Raw genomic sequence first — 15,819 nt, forward strand, 5'->3', positions numbered from 1 at the left:
CAAAGAATCATTGGCAAAGATGGCATTTTAATAAAATCTAAATTAGAATCCAAAATTTGAATGTGAAAATCCAGTACGTTGTTCCGTTAAAAGTCCACAAATATGTATTTATGTACGAATGTCTTTACATTAGGGTGGTCCAAAAACAGTAAAGTCGGAATTGTAATGCTATACCCCTTGGATTGTTCTACATCGGAAATAACATACCCTGTTTGGAATCATAAAATATTTAGGGGTCGTGTTTCCCATATGGGGAAAAACAGTTTTTCGTAGAGTGTAAAATTTTTTAAAAGCAGTACTTTTTGAACGGAAAATGCTGTTGCGCTTCCAATAATAATTTCCAAATGCTTTTTTAACCATTTCTAACTATTTTTATGGGGCTCCCAAAAACCCCAAAGAAATGCTGGAGGGGCCCATAAAAAATTGTTAGCATTAAGAAATTTTCAAATAAACAATTGGGTTCTATTCCCTGAAGTCTTCTGAAGATGAACACAGTTTTCCGATCGAAAAATGTTGCTTTTCAAGAATTTTATACTACCTATTTCCATGAAAACTAGTTTTTTCCTCATATAAAATACATGGAAAGCTATTAGCGCCTTGAGCGAATATTTTTCGATTTCAAAAATAAAAAAAAAACAGGGGCATGTATTTTTTCGATATAGAACGGTGATTGGCCGCAGGAAAAGCTCCTTTGAGCTTTCTATGGTACAGGTTCGTGCAGAGTAAAAGCTCTCTCTGCCCACCGCTGATATAGAACATTGATGGGCACTACCTTGCCCGCGGGCAAAGCTCTTTTAAGCTTTCTATACATTTTGTATAGGCGCGAGCAGAGTAAAAGCTCTCTCTGCCCAATGCTGATATAGAATAATCCTTGGAGTTGAGAGCATTAAAATTCCGACTTTTTTTACGCGCATTTTTGGACCACCATAATGTACATATGTACATATGCATATAGTAGATATAGCAACATTCGCGACCATACGCGATAAAGGGCGCTACCAATATTTAGCCGTCACTTAACCTGAGGAAATTTTACAAATAATACAAGTCGTATTTTTGCATACAAAGAAACGTACACATGCATCTATGTATGTATGTATGTATACAGACCGATTAGTATTTGCATACATATTCAAGTGGTTAACGACTTTTCGGCGGAACGTTTCCATATAAGATTTATTTGTTTGCGGCTAGCAAATAAAGCTGGCAAAAGTTTACCTTTAACGGACACGGATTGTTGAATTTTATGAGGTGAATAAATGAGTTGTTTTTTATTAAAATACGTATTTAAAAGGTTTAAAAAATAAGGAGAAATTTGTATTATCAAATACCAACGAACAAAGGTTTCGACAGAAAATAAGAAATTCCTGCTTAAACAGAAGTTTAAAACAGTTTTAAATACGCGTAAAAAAAATCCCGCCACAATTTTCTATACCTACCATAAATCTGCTATCTTGAAATATGCCCAGTAATTTAGTATATTTTATATAGTAAAAAGACTATCAAAATGTTTACTGAAAATGTGTTAAAAGTAGGTAAATAAAAATATATCAAGAAAAAAGAGAAATTATCAATCAAAAAAATAAACGATAAATTATATACAAATCTTATTTCCCATTTTATAGCACGAAAAACAAGAGGTTTTATGATTATTAGATTCCCCACTAAACTATAAAAAATTCGACTACAGTTTGAATATCTTTGCGGAAATCTACTGTACTTCTCTGCTTTATCTATTTTCCGTTGTAAGTTTTGAAGCTGTTGTTCACATTTGGCATAGACACAAACCTCATTCAATGTGCATACCAAGTGGCTTTCAAACCCCATTTCCTACCGAACCGATTCCGACAGTGTATTTTGGTGGTGCATCTCAAACTGTGCTGTAGTTTTGATATAACTGCCCTTGAAATCTTGCTTAACGTGCTATTAGTGAGCAGATGGTGATACCAGTCTCATTTACAAGAACAACATTTAATAAGGGAACTGCATTCGTTTTTGGGCAGTCATAAAGATTTAGTAACAACCTAATATAAGCGCACGCCGCACAGTGTATCATTTCAGTATTCTAGAAAAGATTAATTCCATTATTTTATGTCGCCAAATTTGAAAACAACGTCAAGAATGTTTTCAGAAATGCCTGATAAAGACGAAACAATAACAACTAAAAAATTTTAATCAAAGTGTATGGCGGGACGGGGTTTGGTTTGGAAAATTACCGAGCACAATAATATTTAAACTTGTATATTTGAAACTGAATCTCAATGCTTATTTTGTCGGTGTTATGTGATTTATGCAACAATTACTAAAATACCATTTTGGTCTTATTTGCTTGGGTATGTTCTTTTTAATGAATATACATTTTTGGGATTTTAGTAAACTAGGACTGAGTATTTCATGTTAAAGCAAAACGATGTTAACTTAAACTTATTTTTAGCAATTTATTAATTTCATTAGACCCGCAAACTCGTTATCCGCCACTATTCGATAAAGTTTGTATCTCAGTTTATTTGCCACTCCTCTTAGACTCTAAACAACATAATTTTAGCTGCAGGAAAGTGCAGGTTTTGATGAAATTTTCTTTTTTCTGGCCTACTGGGAATTTCATTTTCCTCGAGTAATTCGCTTGCATTTTATCTCGACCGAGACAAATTCTTATATATTCGTTTTCAACAGAGAAAGCCTGATTCATTACCTTTCCAATGGTATCCCATTTCTGTAAATAGAGTAAGAAATATTGAACTTATAACGGAATTTCTTTGACCCAACTTGATTTTTTTATCGATATTTTCCACGCCCATAACTAAAAAAAAAAAAATATATTTATTTTTAAGTCCATTTCTGTCAGTTTATAATTCCTTGTTATAGGGAAATTCTAAATATCAATTTTGGGCATTTTAGCCTTTGTAGTTAGTTAAATATTTCAGTTTTTGCATTTTTAAAAATTGCAGTTATATAATAGGGTGGCATGACAGTAACTATAAATTACCAATTTTTTGTAAAAAGCTTCGCCTATCTTATAACGTACCTTGTGCAAAATTTCATTAATCTATCTTCAATAGATTTCGAATTACAGAATTAAAAGCAGCTAGATGGGTCAAATCTTACACTGTGCGCCGTTTTCGTACGAAAGCCGTGCCCTGCTAATACAACAAAGCTAAAGTGGCTAAAAATTTTGGTTTGGATTTTTTTTTTACCACAGGTGTTGCGGTTTTCTCGCATATAAAAATAAATTATATTTATTCGTTATATGAAAGCAACTGAGACAAAGAAATTTCTAAAAAAATCAACAGTAATTTGCATAATTTGCAGTTGCAGTTGCATTTCTAATGCAACTTTTTTAACTCATTATGAAATTAGTGAAGCAAAAAAGAAAATATTAGTTAACACCTAATTCCTCACAAAAAAAAAGCAGTTCATCCCGCGATTCCCCACAAAAACGGTCCATTCCCCGATTCCGCACGCAAACTGAGATTCTCCACAAATCGGGGAATTCCCCACGAGTTGGCTTCCCCGCTTGTGAGGTTATTGCTTTGCAAGAAAAGTATGCATAGTTAGTTAGAACAAATGAGTGGTTGATTGTTTCGTCAATGATTCTGATGTTATTAATAGCGTATTCATACCAAATTTGCCAAACAACTTCGTGTCAGTGATGCCAGATTGTCAGTAATTTTCCTATTTGAAGAAAAATCAACTTTTAGTGAGTAGTCAACCAACCTTTGAATTTCGAAAGAATATTATATGTGGATTGCCATCTAAAGGTGAAAACGTGCCAAGTCCATTTTTTTCAAACTTTTGTTTTTGGTGCAGAATGGCAGGTTACACTACATCGATTTTTCGTCCTTCCTGAACAATTTAAAAAAATTAAAGAAATGGTCACCCTTAGGTGACGATATGTACATAAATTAAGGTAAATATATGAATGTTACTTTTTTACTACTGGGTAATTTAACACAGATTGTCTGGCATCACTTTAACAAAACCATATATGTAAATATAATTTAAAATTGTATGCAATATTTAAAAAACAAATCAGCAAGCTTTCGCAAAAATTTCAAACTTTTCAATCTGAATTAAAAGAAAAAATATAAAGCAATTTTATAGCTCATTAAACTTTAGTGTAATAGAGTAAACAAATTTTTATGAAAAAAATTAGTCCGATTTGACGTCGTTTCGAGTTCACCCAAACGACTTCACCAGACCGACATCGCTTTATAAAAAAGATAACCATTTTGAAATATGAGTGTTTTTACGCTCTAGAAAACAATTTCTACAACTTCACATACGCGGTTTTGCATTTTGTTGATACGCGGTTTTGCACTTTAAACGACGATATGTATGTATGTAGGTATGTACGAAAATTATTAACGAAAAAAAACATTACGTCGAAATCAAAAGGTCTACATTGTAGGAGAACTATAAGAGTTTTCACAGCTAGCTGGACTGATGGACTGCGTGCCATAGCGTTGACGAACCGCTTATCTTCAAGAAAAGGGAATCATAGCATAGTCTATCGTCTCTGTGCCAGCCAATGGAAATATGACTGCCATACAATCGAAGCATTTGCGCTCAGCACAAAGAATCTGACGAAATGTGGTAATCTTAAAACTAAAAGCTCTAATCGACCTATTCAAGTTTTGTCTGCTTTTCCTATTCAAATTTTCCATAAACTGGTTACATATGTACATATGTACGTAGTTGCTTAGGTAAGTCAAAACCTTTTCATAACTAAAATGCAATTTAAGTACTTTAACGAAAATATTAAAAATAAATTTTATAAGCTGTTGACTGACCTCTCGTATTATCAAAACCATACCACATCCACCTCCACCTACCTCAGAGCTCGTCAAAATTTCGAAAAGATTTACAAAAATATGAAACCAAATGATCCAATAAAACATTAAAAAAGGAAAACGAAGTTCTCGGAAATAATCATTTAAATTAACAAAAGTTAAATATTTATGTTTTAAACAGCTTTACAGATTACTTTCCATTACACCCGTAGATACATAGACAGCATGTGCGTAAGTATGTATATGGAGTACCTATGTATTTAGGTATGTTATGGTGGTCCTTAAAAATATTAACATCTAAACTCTACGTATAAAATAAAAGCGTCAAGAAAATTTCAAAAATTTTAAATAGACATTTTTAGTCCCGAAAATTCGACAGAATTTTTATTTTAAATCTGATAAATTTTGTCGAATTTTTCCGATTTAGATTTTTTTTTAATTTTAAATTTTTTGTGGATGTCTTTATTTTGAACGTAAAACAAAATAAAGGGATGTCCAATGATGTTAAAATTCTTTTAGTACCACCCTGATATTAGAATGGTCAAAGGATTGTAATTTATGACATTTGAATGACTTTAGGGCTTACGCTTCAAATCGCTTGCATGCTCGTAATTTGATAACAATAAAGTTTAGTTTTGACATTTTACCCTTTATTATTATATTCTGATTGCTCTAAAAAGCAAAACGCTAAAGATCTCCACAAAAAATTTATATGTATCTGTATGTGTAACTTCGTATTATCAATTAAAATAATCAGCAATATTTACGTGGTTAGTTTTTCCTTTTGAAATAAAAAACATCATATTTATTATACATATACGAAAAATAATAAGCAAAATATCTAATTGGATCGTAAATGCTGAAAACAAAATAATAAAATAAGCAATAAATTTCCTAAATAATGACAGATAATTGGATGGCCTAAAGCTGTGACTATGCGTATGCCGAAGAAAGGCAATCGCCTGATAATTGGAATATGCTTAAATAAAGGGTGCTCTGTCATCCATATAATCCACATACATACTTAGGGCATGCATACTAGTTGTTCTAGAACTAAATAACAAAAGTATACCTTTGCGACTTTTAGATAATGTTTTAAGTTGTATCGCTTCACAGTAGTCAGTTCCAATTTATTCTTCATTAAGTTTACAAGCTGCCTGCTAAAAAGGTTTGCGTACATACACTTCGCGACACTTGATTATTTTTTGCTGACGATGTCGGCGATTTTTTATATGGAGAAAATGAGCAACATCTTCAGCACAAAAAATTGCCAAAAATGAACGGTAAGGCCCAGCTTCACTTTTCACTTTCACTTTTTCACTTTTTTATACTAAAATTGGATGGGCTAGAAAAATGCATATTGAAAATATTTCTAAGAAATCTAATTAAAATGCTTGAAATTTTTACAAAAATTTGTTAATTTTTTTATAAATATTGAACAAAGATTGCAACTCGGATTTATATGGTTTTTGTTAAAGAATAAACTGTATTTCTATAAACAAATAATTAAAATTAAAAAATTATAAAGTTATTATAATCACTATTCATCGGAGTTATCGATAATGATCATTTTAGGTCCAGCTTCGAGTTAAACATCGCATTCTTAGTTGGTTTTTTTGTGCTGGTAAATAGTTTTGCATTTAACCCGAGCCAAAGGCCTGCGAGACGGTGGCTTCCTATCTTAAGCTTACATTTGTTTAATTTAAAACTTTTGCAGCTCTTAAAACAACACCCTATATATTTGCAAATGTACATATGTACACTAGGGGACAACCTAAAGTGTACACCTTGCTCTAATATATTATTCACAATTATTTTCTTGCAAAAATGTTTGCACTAATTATTTATGAAAATATAGTTCATTATAGTGTAAATGGTTTACATTTAAAATCAAAGTTTCACACTTTATATAAAGTTCACAAAAATTAAAAATACTTTCATCAAAATTTTCAACTTTTTATTCAGAATTTCTAGAAAATTTTCGAGTATACAGTTTTGTAGCCCATTCAATTTTAGTCTAATGAACTGTAAGTTTCAACCGGTAAAAGATTTGTGCAGATTTTTGAATTTTTTTTTTTGAGACTGCTTTTGCGGGTTTTTATATACATATAACGAGTGCAATTTACAAAAACTAGTGTTGTTTTTTTTTTTGAAATTATTCTGCTAACGGTCTCCCGCATTTTATTTCATAAGAAATTCATGCTTACTTATGGAAAAAAGTGCAAAAATCTGTCACCAAAACAATTCTCAAAAATCAACCTGATTTCGTAGCCGTTTGGAACTTGCACACCATTTGACTATACATAATTGAATCGGCTACAAAACTCCATACTCCAAAATTTTCTAGAGATTCTGATTAAAAAGTTGATGATTTTGTTGAACATTTTTTGAATTTTTGTGACCTCTATATAAAGTGTGAAACTTTAATTTATGTGGTTTATATTATAATGGACTATATTTTCATAAATAATTAATACAATTGATATTTCATAAAAATAATTGTGAATATTATATTAGAACATTTCATTTGTAGCCTAGTGTACATATGTGGCTGCATTGACCTCTCCACAATCGAGCATCAGACGCACGATCGCTTCAAACTATAAGCAACAGACGACTTATTTTTCACTTTATTACAAGCTCTGCTTTCAAAATTACGTTTCCAAGTTAGATAGTTTTTTATTTATTTTTGAATACCATTGAGCTTATCAACACGCTTCAAATTCTAACTTAATCTGTAGTTTTGATTACCTTTGGCCTGTGTCTATAGCAGCAGCGTAATAATCATATTTTGTGATTAATGCTATTCTGACTTCAAGAAAATATTTTTTCTAGAAAGATTCAACAAACCAAGAACGAAAATTACAAACAACAGCGAAGAAAGTCAGAATAACAGGTGAGTACAAAAACATAATACCCGTATATACATAGTCTTATGAGCTGACACAGCTTCAGTAAATAACAACTTGCAGTAAATAGAGAAAAAACGCATACAAACATATGTGCATACAGATGCATACATACATACATACACAAGTACCCGGTAAAGTTATCGAGAAAGGTGCGTAAAAAGCAGGAATGCGAGTTAACAAAGTGCCTTGGCATGTTTTTCTGTTGTATGAATGAAAAAAAATGTGTATCTGAGCATTCATACAGCAGCGGTCAAAATAATAGTAGCAAAATTTAAACTGATATTGTTTGCAACTCCTGTTTATTTATTTATTTTTAATAATTTTTATTTAAAATATAGTTCGATCTATAACAGAAACCACGGAAATAAAAATCTCAAAAATTATACAAAGTTCACAAATCAAAATTAGAAACTTTTTATTCAGAATGTTTAGAAAGTTTTCGAGTATGCAGTTTTGTAGCCCATTCAATTCTAATACAATAAAGTGCAAGTTTCAAGTCACTAAAAATTACCGTTGATTATTTTGCAATTTGTTCTTTTTGAGGGTGTTCAGTATTTCCATCCATGTAACCTATAAACGAATTATATTTTTCTATAGAAGAAAGGCACAACACACTCGCCAAAAAATTTCTAAACAAGTAATTTTCAAGCAAAAAATAAAACCAATTAGCATGGGACCACCTCGTAGGTACCACATTTCCTTAAAAAAAGGATCATAGAAATCGGTTAACGACGTCCAAAGTTATGCGGTAGATCAAAAAAAAAATTTTCCGACGAATTGATAACCTCCACCTTTCTTGAAATCGGTTAAAAATCAACGGTCAGTTTTAGTGACTTTACCTTTATTATACAAAAATTAAATGGGCTACAAAACTGCATAACGAATATTAAATTCTGAATAAAAAGTTTGACATTTTGACGGAAAGTTATTTTGAAGTTTGACTGAAAGCTATATTTCTGTGGTTTCTGTTATAGATCGAACTATAATTTAAATGAAAATTATTAAAAATCAATAAATAAACAGCACTTGACTTGCAATTAATATCATTTTGAATTTTGCTACTATTATTTTGACCGCTGCTGTTTGTACATATTTTTAAATACATTAGGCTCCATCGCCCAAAAAAAATAAAAAATCGGTACTAGTTTCCAAATGGAATTATAGATGTTTCTATATTTTGAATAGTTTCATAAGTTTTTTTAAAAAGTCACCACAGATGATAGAAGAGTTTCGGCTTGAAAGGTCTGCATAAAAATGTATAAAACTTTCATCAATGGAATCAAAAAATTTTACTTTTAAAAATATTTTTATATCGGTCCAGCTCACGTAAATCTTAACATATTCCCGAAATATTTTGCCAGCAGCCTTAAAACAAATTATATTTTACAATTGCGGTGGAAATACCAAATTTAATTTTTTGTGAGGCACCCTAATATACATACATACATACTTGGTCATAACTATATGCCTCCATCATCACCACCAAGTTAGTACTTACTTTGAAAGTAATAACAAAATTGGTGTATGTATTAACAGCTTCCGGTCATTACAGCGGTTATTGAGCACGGACTCCAGACCAGCGACAGGCAGGCAACATCTATGAAATCTATGTTGCATTAATACAAGTTTCATGGCAACAACAGCAGCAAGCTATTTATTATGGCTAATACCACATTTATGTATGTTGCCACATTCAGCGGCTATTCATTCCTCACATTCAGCAACTCAACATCCTATGCCGGCGATCATAGAAAATCATAAATATTACTCATTCGCCGATCGTCACCAACTTTTTACCACTCCTGGCAGCCAACGTTAAATGCGCGCGCTCAGCTACATATGTTCATATGTATGTATTAACTATCATATGTAGTTATGTATTTAGGTATGTTGTACGCAGCTAAGCAACAATTAACTGAGGCAACTTTCGATCAGCTGCCGATTTGGCTCAGAAGCTGTCGTCGACTTAGGTCTTTTTTGAAGCAGCCAAGCTGCTGAACGAATATCTACTTTTGCTGTAGGCATACGCGGCTTTGGACATGGAAAGTTTTCCTACCACTCATTCATTAGCTTGAGCGTTTATTTAACGCAAGTAAGTATGTGCTAGCTCTTGTATGTATCGGCATTTCTGATTGATCTTGTTTTAGCCAGAAGCGTTAGCATTTCTTTAATGTCATGCATTTTAGCCAACATTTTTATTTTATTTTGTTTTGTTTTTGTTGTTCTTCGTTTTCACTAAAATTTGCTTTGCTTTCATTCACTAAATATTTTATATAATTTTTCTTGTTTTGTTAACTTTGTGTTATTATCTTTATTTGCTTTTATTGAATTTTTATTTGCTATTTTATGTTTTTGCTGCCAATTATTCGTTATTACCACCATTTCTATTGTTGTTGTGCTGTCTTTTTTTGGCGTTTGTTTGGCCTTGTGCGCTCATGATCGCATGCAAATTCAAATTTACAGAGCAGGCCACTCCCTCAAAAACGTTCTATTCATAGGGGCATAGTTATAGTATATAAATACATACACAAATACATTGATATTACTCACAAATATTCCGCATTAATATACTCTTATAAATAAACACCCACAAAGTAGAAAAAAATCGATTTGCATTTGATTGACAACGACTGTCGCACAGTGTTCAAAAGTGGAAATATTTAGGTACTCTTCTTCTTCTGTAAAAGTGTTATCGATGCCCTGTGCACACCCTTTTTATGGTATTTAGTAAGGCTAAGGCTAAGTGGGCTTAAAAAAATTATTTTTGACAGAAACTTATCGGACATTATTTTTAGAAGAGAATATCCGGTTACATTTTATTTTTTTTATTTTTATCGTTCGTAAAAGGCAAATTAAAATTTACTTTACGACCTGAAGATACGCAGAATAAATACGTTCTGAAAATCACAAAAAAAAACCCGATAGAAAAAACCGAAAAATCCCAAAACCTCTTATTTTAGCATCAACACCTAAATAAAAAAGAAAATAGATACTATTTTCCGCAAAATCCTTAATTGCGTCGAGAAAACACTCGAAAAATCGCTTCCCAAACCGTAAACCCCAAAAGTCACAAATTAATTCGGAAAAAAATACCGAAACGTCTCGAGAAAAAAACGAAAAAAAAAAATCTAAAAAAATATCGAAAAATAAAACATCAATAACCCCGAATTTAATATGGAAACTGGCAGAAAAACTAATTTTCACTTAAATTGCTTTCGTGAAACCGGCAGTTAGGCTAAGTTAGGTTCAAGTGGTTGCCCCAATTGGGGACCTTCTTGGAATACATACATATGTATTTGATTATAAACATCACTCCTTTGTAATACCACTACCGGTAACTGCTAAGCTATAGCGAAAGACGCTGTATGCCAAGAGCGAAGTCTGTCTGGGAGTTCTCTTCGGGTGCATTTAAAAATTGCGATCCAAAATGTTTACACCGTAGCCTCCCAAAAGCTGGACAGCTTAAGAAAAACCGCTGCGACAGTGGGCTTCCGGTGATGGTATTTAGTCCCATCATCATAAATACCCATTGGACAGTGTCCTGTCAATACACCTGACATAATTGAGAGTTGCGGCTTTATGAGCCCCAATAAGATCCCTGAAAGCCCTTGCAGTTGCACATGCCCTAGAATCTTACCCATCCAAGATCAGCTTTCTTTTCATGGTGAGGTTGACTCTGCTTTTCCTGGCCAACTCATCCGCAGGGCATTTCATGCCGTATCACTATGACCCATGTAAGTTTAACTAGGAAATAAGGAAACTTCCGAACACATTCTTTGTGACTTGTCTAGACAAAGATTGACTTAATTCAAGGCTCCAGTGGTCAAACCCTTAGAAATAAGGAATTCGACTACCAAGGCAGTTTTAGGTAGGCCAACGCTGCCTTGACCATCTGTTCTGACATATCCTTGTATTTATCTGTGATCAGGTCCGCATAGGCAATCACCCGGTAGGGTCTACTCTCCATATCCTCTAGCAGGGTAATCGGCTTTAATTTCGAAGCGTCTATTCAATATGCCGCTATTTAGGAGTAGGAAGTATTTACCTGGCAGACAAGCAAACCCATTCACTGATAACATAAGTCACGAAGAATAGTAAATGATTTAAATTTTTTTTTTTAATTTTAAACACAACAAATACAGCTAAATACGTAAGCGGGTGGCGGCATGGCCATGGATTTCGAAGAGAAGAAGTATAGAAAAATAAATGCCTTTGTAATGCATATTTGACCTATGCAAATAATGCATATGTGATCTATGTGCATATGTATGTATATACATGTGTGTAAAACATATAGACGTACCCATTCAGCCAGCTAGCTAGCTTTGCCGCATTTACAAAGGTGGCAATGGATTGTTATCGTCGCCTGTTAACACTCTCAAAGCATTGTTGTGGTTTTGGTTGGTGTTGAAAAGAAAGCAAACACAAAAATTTAAATATTTCTTTAATATATTCACATAAATGTGAAATTTCCTCTTAAAAAGCCTTTGACAAAATTGACCATAATATTTGGAAAGTACAAATAAATTTGTGGCGACAAATTTTGTTTTGAAGCTTTGCGCCTGCGCACGTGTTGCTACTAGTACAAAACACGCAATTGTGCACAGACAGTGATGAATGAGGCTGTGAAAAAAAAATTTAAGAGAAAAAACAATGTGTCAAATAAAGTTACTTTATAGGCGACAAACGCGTGACACATGTATGTGCAGACTTTTACTGAAACGCAACCAGTTAACCGAATGAACTCTTTTGATCCTTGTTTGCTTTGCATAAGCAACCCTGTAGAAAATGTGTTTAGGAAGATAAATGGATAAATGAGTGTCTGGTCTAACAATTGGCAAGCATTGATGAACCTCCATATGAATCAATATACATTAGGGTGTTCCTTAAAAATGTCAATATCAAAATTTTGTTATGGTCAGAGTTGCATGCCTCAGACAACAGATACTTTTCTGGGGCAAGAGTTGATTATTGCTGAAATTTGTATGTAAGAGTATCCCAAAATTATTTGTATGCGGACCGAGCAGTTTACTTTTTAAAGAAAAAATATAAATTTCAAAAATTTGTAAGCCAAATGGATGCCTCCTTTCTTTGCAAGTGTATCTGCAATCTCGTGTCTTACAATACCCCACTCTGGCGAAACTCAGGCAACGCAAACTTGATTGGGCTGAGGGCTTCGCCTGAATCTGTACATAAATATGTATAAAGAGAGGTTAGATTTAAAAACCACGAAAAATACCAATACACTACTGATTTCTTACTGGGATACCTTATATACTTGGTAACGTTGGCACTCTGGTTGCTTCGTTTAACCAACGATTTAACTAAACCAATACAAACCTTTTCTCTCTTGACTTTAAGCGTTTTAACTATGTATTTATTTGCTGAAAGTTCTGCCATTGTGCAGCGAAACGTAAAATTTTTCTGCGGAATACAACTGTGGTTATTTTGTATTACATAGTGCATATGCAGGCACATTTATACATACTTAGCTACAAATGTATATATTTATGTGCATCGTTAATGCTTTAATTGTATTTAACACTTTATTTTACCCTCTTCTAACCAGTCATTAATGCCGGTCCATAGTAGTTTTCGTGGAATAACTAATAATTAAAACAAACTGCAGACGGAGAGTAGAGAAAGTGTTTTTCGGTGGAAAAGAACTAAAGTTGTATTTAAAGAACTGACTAAATCTTTAATGTACATAAGTAATTTCGGAATTGTTTTTAGCAGGGGCCCAACCAGTTGTGACTTTTAAAACAAAAGTTCCGAAAAAAATGTATTTAAAAAAATGCGTGAAAAAAAATAATACCAATTTAACTAAACAAAATATTTTTTTGTGTTCAAAAATATAAGGTATTGCCGAATAAAAAATAAATAAATTGCCACTCCTTGAAGAAATGGTCTCTTAGAAACCGGAACTGCAATTGAATAGATTTTCCTTTTTTGTTATTTCAGCAGCCTTAAAAGTGTTTACATTTTGTTTTCCTACTACCCAAGAGTTAGAATATGCGTTGCCTGTGGATTAAACCAGAACCCAATTACACGTAGATACGCTACCTCTGGAACTTCTGATTTTATCTGCTGTCACGTTTCCTTGGTATCTTAGACTTGTAGATGAATCCTCTATTTTAATAATGGAGTATGTACACTGCCGGAACATAGTATTGGCACTGCAAATTTTTCACAATATATACAACAATTTTTATTTTAATATTTTTCCGCCAATTTTGTTTAAAAATATGTTTCATTCAACAACAAAAAAAAACATAAAAATTTAATTCTTATACTTTGTGCAAAACTCGCGAAAATTCAGCAAATTTTCATCAAAACTTTCCTATTTTTTAATCAGATTTTTCAGAATTTGTTTGAGTATGCAGTTTTGCGGCCCATTAAATTCTAGTAAAAAGTTCGGAGTGAGTCAAAAATCGCGTTGATTTTTGAGAAGTTCTTTTGTTGAAGGTGTTTTGCATTTTTTCCATATAAAGTATTTTCGAAAAAAAATTTTTGTATGGAAAAAAAAAAATTTTTGTATGTAAAACCTAACAGTAATTCCTAGCTACTTAAAACTTGCACTTTATTATAATAAAATTGATTGCGCTACAAATCTGCATACTCAAAATTTTATTAAAAAGTTGAAAATTTTCATGAAAATTTGTTGAATTATATTTTTATGTTTTTTGTTGTAGAATGAACCATATTTTTATACGAAATTAGCGGAAGAATATTAGAATGAAAATTGTTGCATATATTGTGAAAAATTTGCTGTGCCAATACTTTGTTCCGGCAGGTACATATATATGCCTCGCAAAGAAAACATAAGACAGTTTCCCTACTTACTTCGGAATTACTGCTGCAGCACCGAGAGTTGTGCCGGAGCCCAATCTTATCTGCATGCTCAAAAACGTTCAGGTGCGCCGTGATCATGGCTGCTAACCTGACCTGATCTCTTTTCTTAACTTCCTTAATCTCTGACTGGTTTACTATATGCTATTGGTGATGCCAATGCCATACATATGTAAATAAGTGCCGCTGGCTGTCCGAAAAAATATATGATATTTGTATTCCTTCACAGTGTATTTTCAATGCCCAACAGATCCACTCATTCCACAGTACTTCCACTTAGAAAATGTTGGCAAAGGCAAGTAGTCGGGAACGAATGTGGAGGTAGGTGCCCAGATTCAAGGTCCATATTTTATGTTTTGAAGACTAAGGGAAGAAAAATGTTCCTAGCGAAAAAAATTGACCCCCTAATGAATGTACATATATTAGCCGGGCATCCGGAAAGCAAAATTAAGGGGTACTAACTGGATATCCGGATAACACAATGAACCGGATATCCGGACTTTACCCATATAAAGTATATTCGATATCTGAATACACGGATAGCCGCTGCCCTAATATACATACATACATATATACATATAGCCAAATAAATGTGCACTTTTCTTCTACATGTTTCCCATATGCAACTTGGCCAATATCCACAGCAATCAGAACTTCGCTCCACAATGCTTCAATTCATGCGCCACAACAGTCCCTAAATCATTTTTAATGCTTTCTAAGTGTTGGAGCTTAAACTTAATTGCTTTCTGTTGTTATTAGCTGTCGGCCGACAACAACAACAACCATACCAATGAAATTGGTGTTGCTTGCTTTAATAGTTGCTACCGCCGCGCTGTTGTTGTTGTTGTTGTACCAGCAATGTTGCTTTATTTGTTGCCGCATCAAAAGTCGAGCCGCGTTGGCGCACGTGGCCATAATTATGCGAAGAAGAGTAAATGATCGTAATATACATACATATCTACATACATACATACATATATATATGTGCATAGGGTGGTCCAAAAATACACAGGAAAATCGACCTTTTGGAATTTAAATACGGATGGCCGTATTTTTATACCCGAGCGCACTTGTGCACAAGGGTATTATAAATTTGTTCACATAACGGTTGTTTGTAACAGGCAAAACGAATCGATATAGATATAGACAAATGTATACATAAATGATCAGAATGAAAAGAGAAATCGATTAAGCGGTGACTGTCTGTCCGTCCGTCCGTCCGTCTGTGCACACGATAACTCGAGTAAAAATTGAGATATCTTAACGAA

At 33.0% G+C, this 15,819-nt stretch overlaps 1 protein-coding gene and 1 long non-coding RNA gene across 2 annotated transcripts in view; both read right to left on the reverse strand.

Moving 5' to 3' along the window:
• The window catches only part of Egfr (epidermal growth factor receptor), a 217,638-nt gene that overhangs the window by 111,996 nt on the left and 89,823 nt on the right, over nt 1-15,819 (reverse strand). The window lies entirely within an intron of this gene.
• Nucleotides 1,712-15,819, reverse strand: part of LOC108377853 (uncharacterized) — a 21,149-nt gene continuing 7,041 nt past the window's right edge. Inside the window, exons 2-3 of the long non-coding RNA XR_001849366.1 lie at nt 8,311-8,316; nt 1,712-1,724 (exon numbers count right to left, since the gene is read on the reverse strand). This is a non-coding gene — a long non-coding RNA (uncharacterized LOC108377853). The remainder of the gene's footprint in view (nt 1,725-8,310; nt 8,317-15,819) is intronic.

Source organism: Rhagoletis zephyria, unplaced genomic scaffold, assembly GCF_001687245.7.
Source record: "Rhagoletis zephyria isolate East Lansing unplaced genomic scaffold, Rhagoletis_zephyria_1.1 Rzeph_scaffold_00112, whole genome shotgun sequence".
NCBI classification, from domain to species: Eukaryota; Metazoa; Arthropoda; class Insecta; order Diptera; family Tephritidae; genus Rhagoletis; species Rhagoletis zephyria.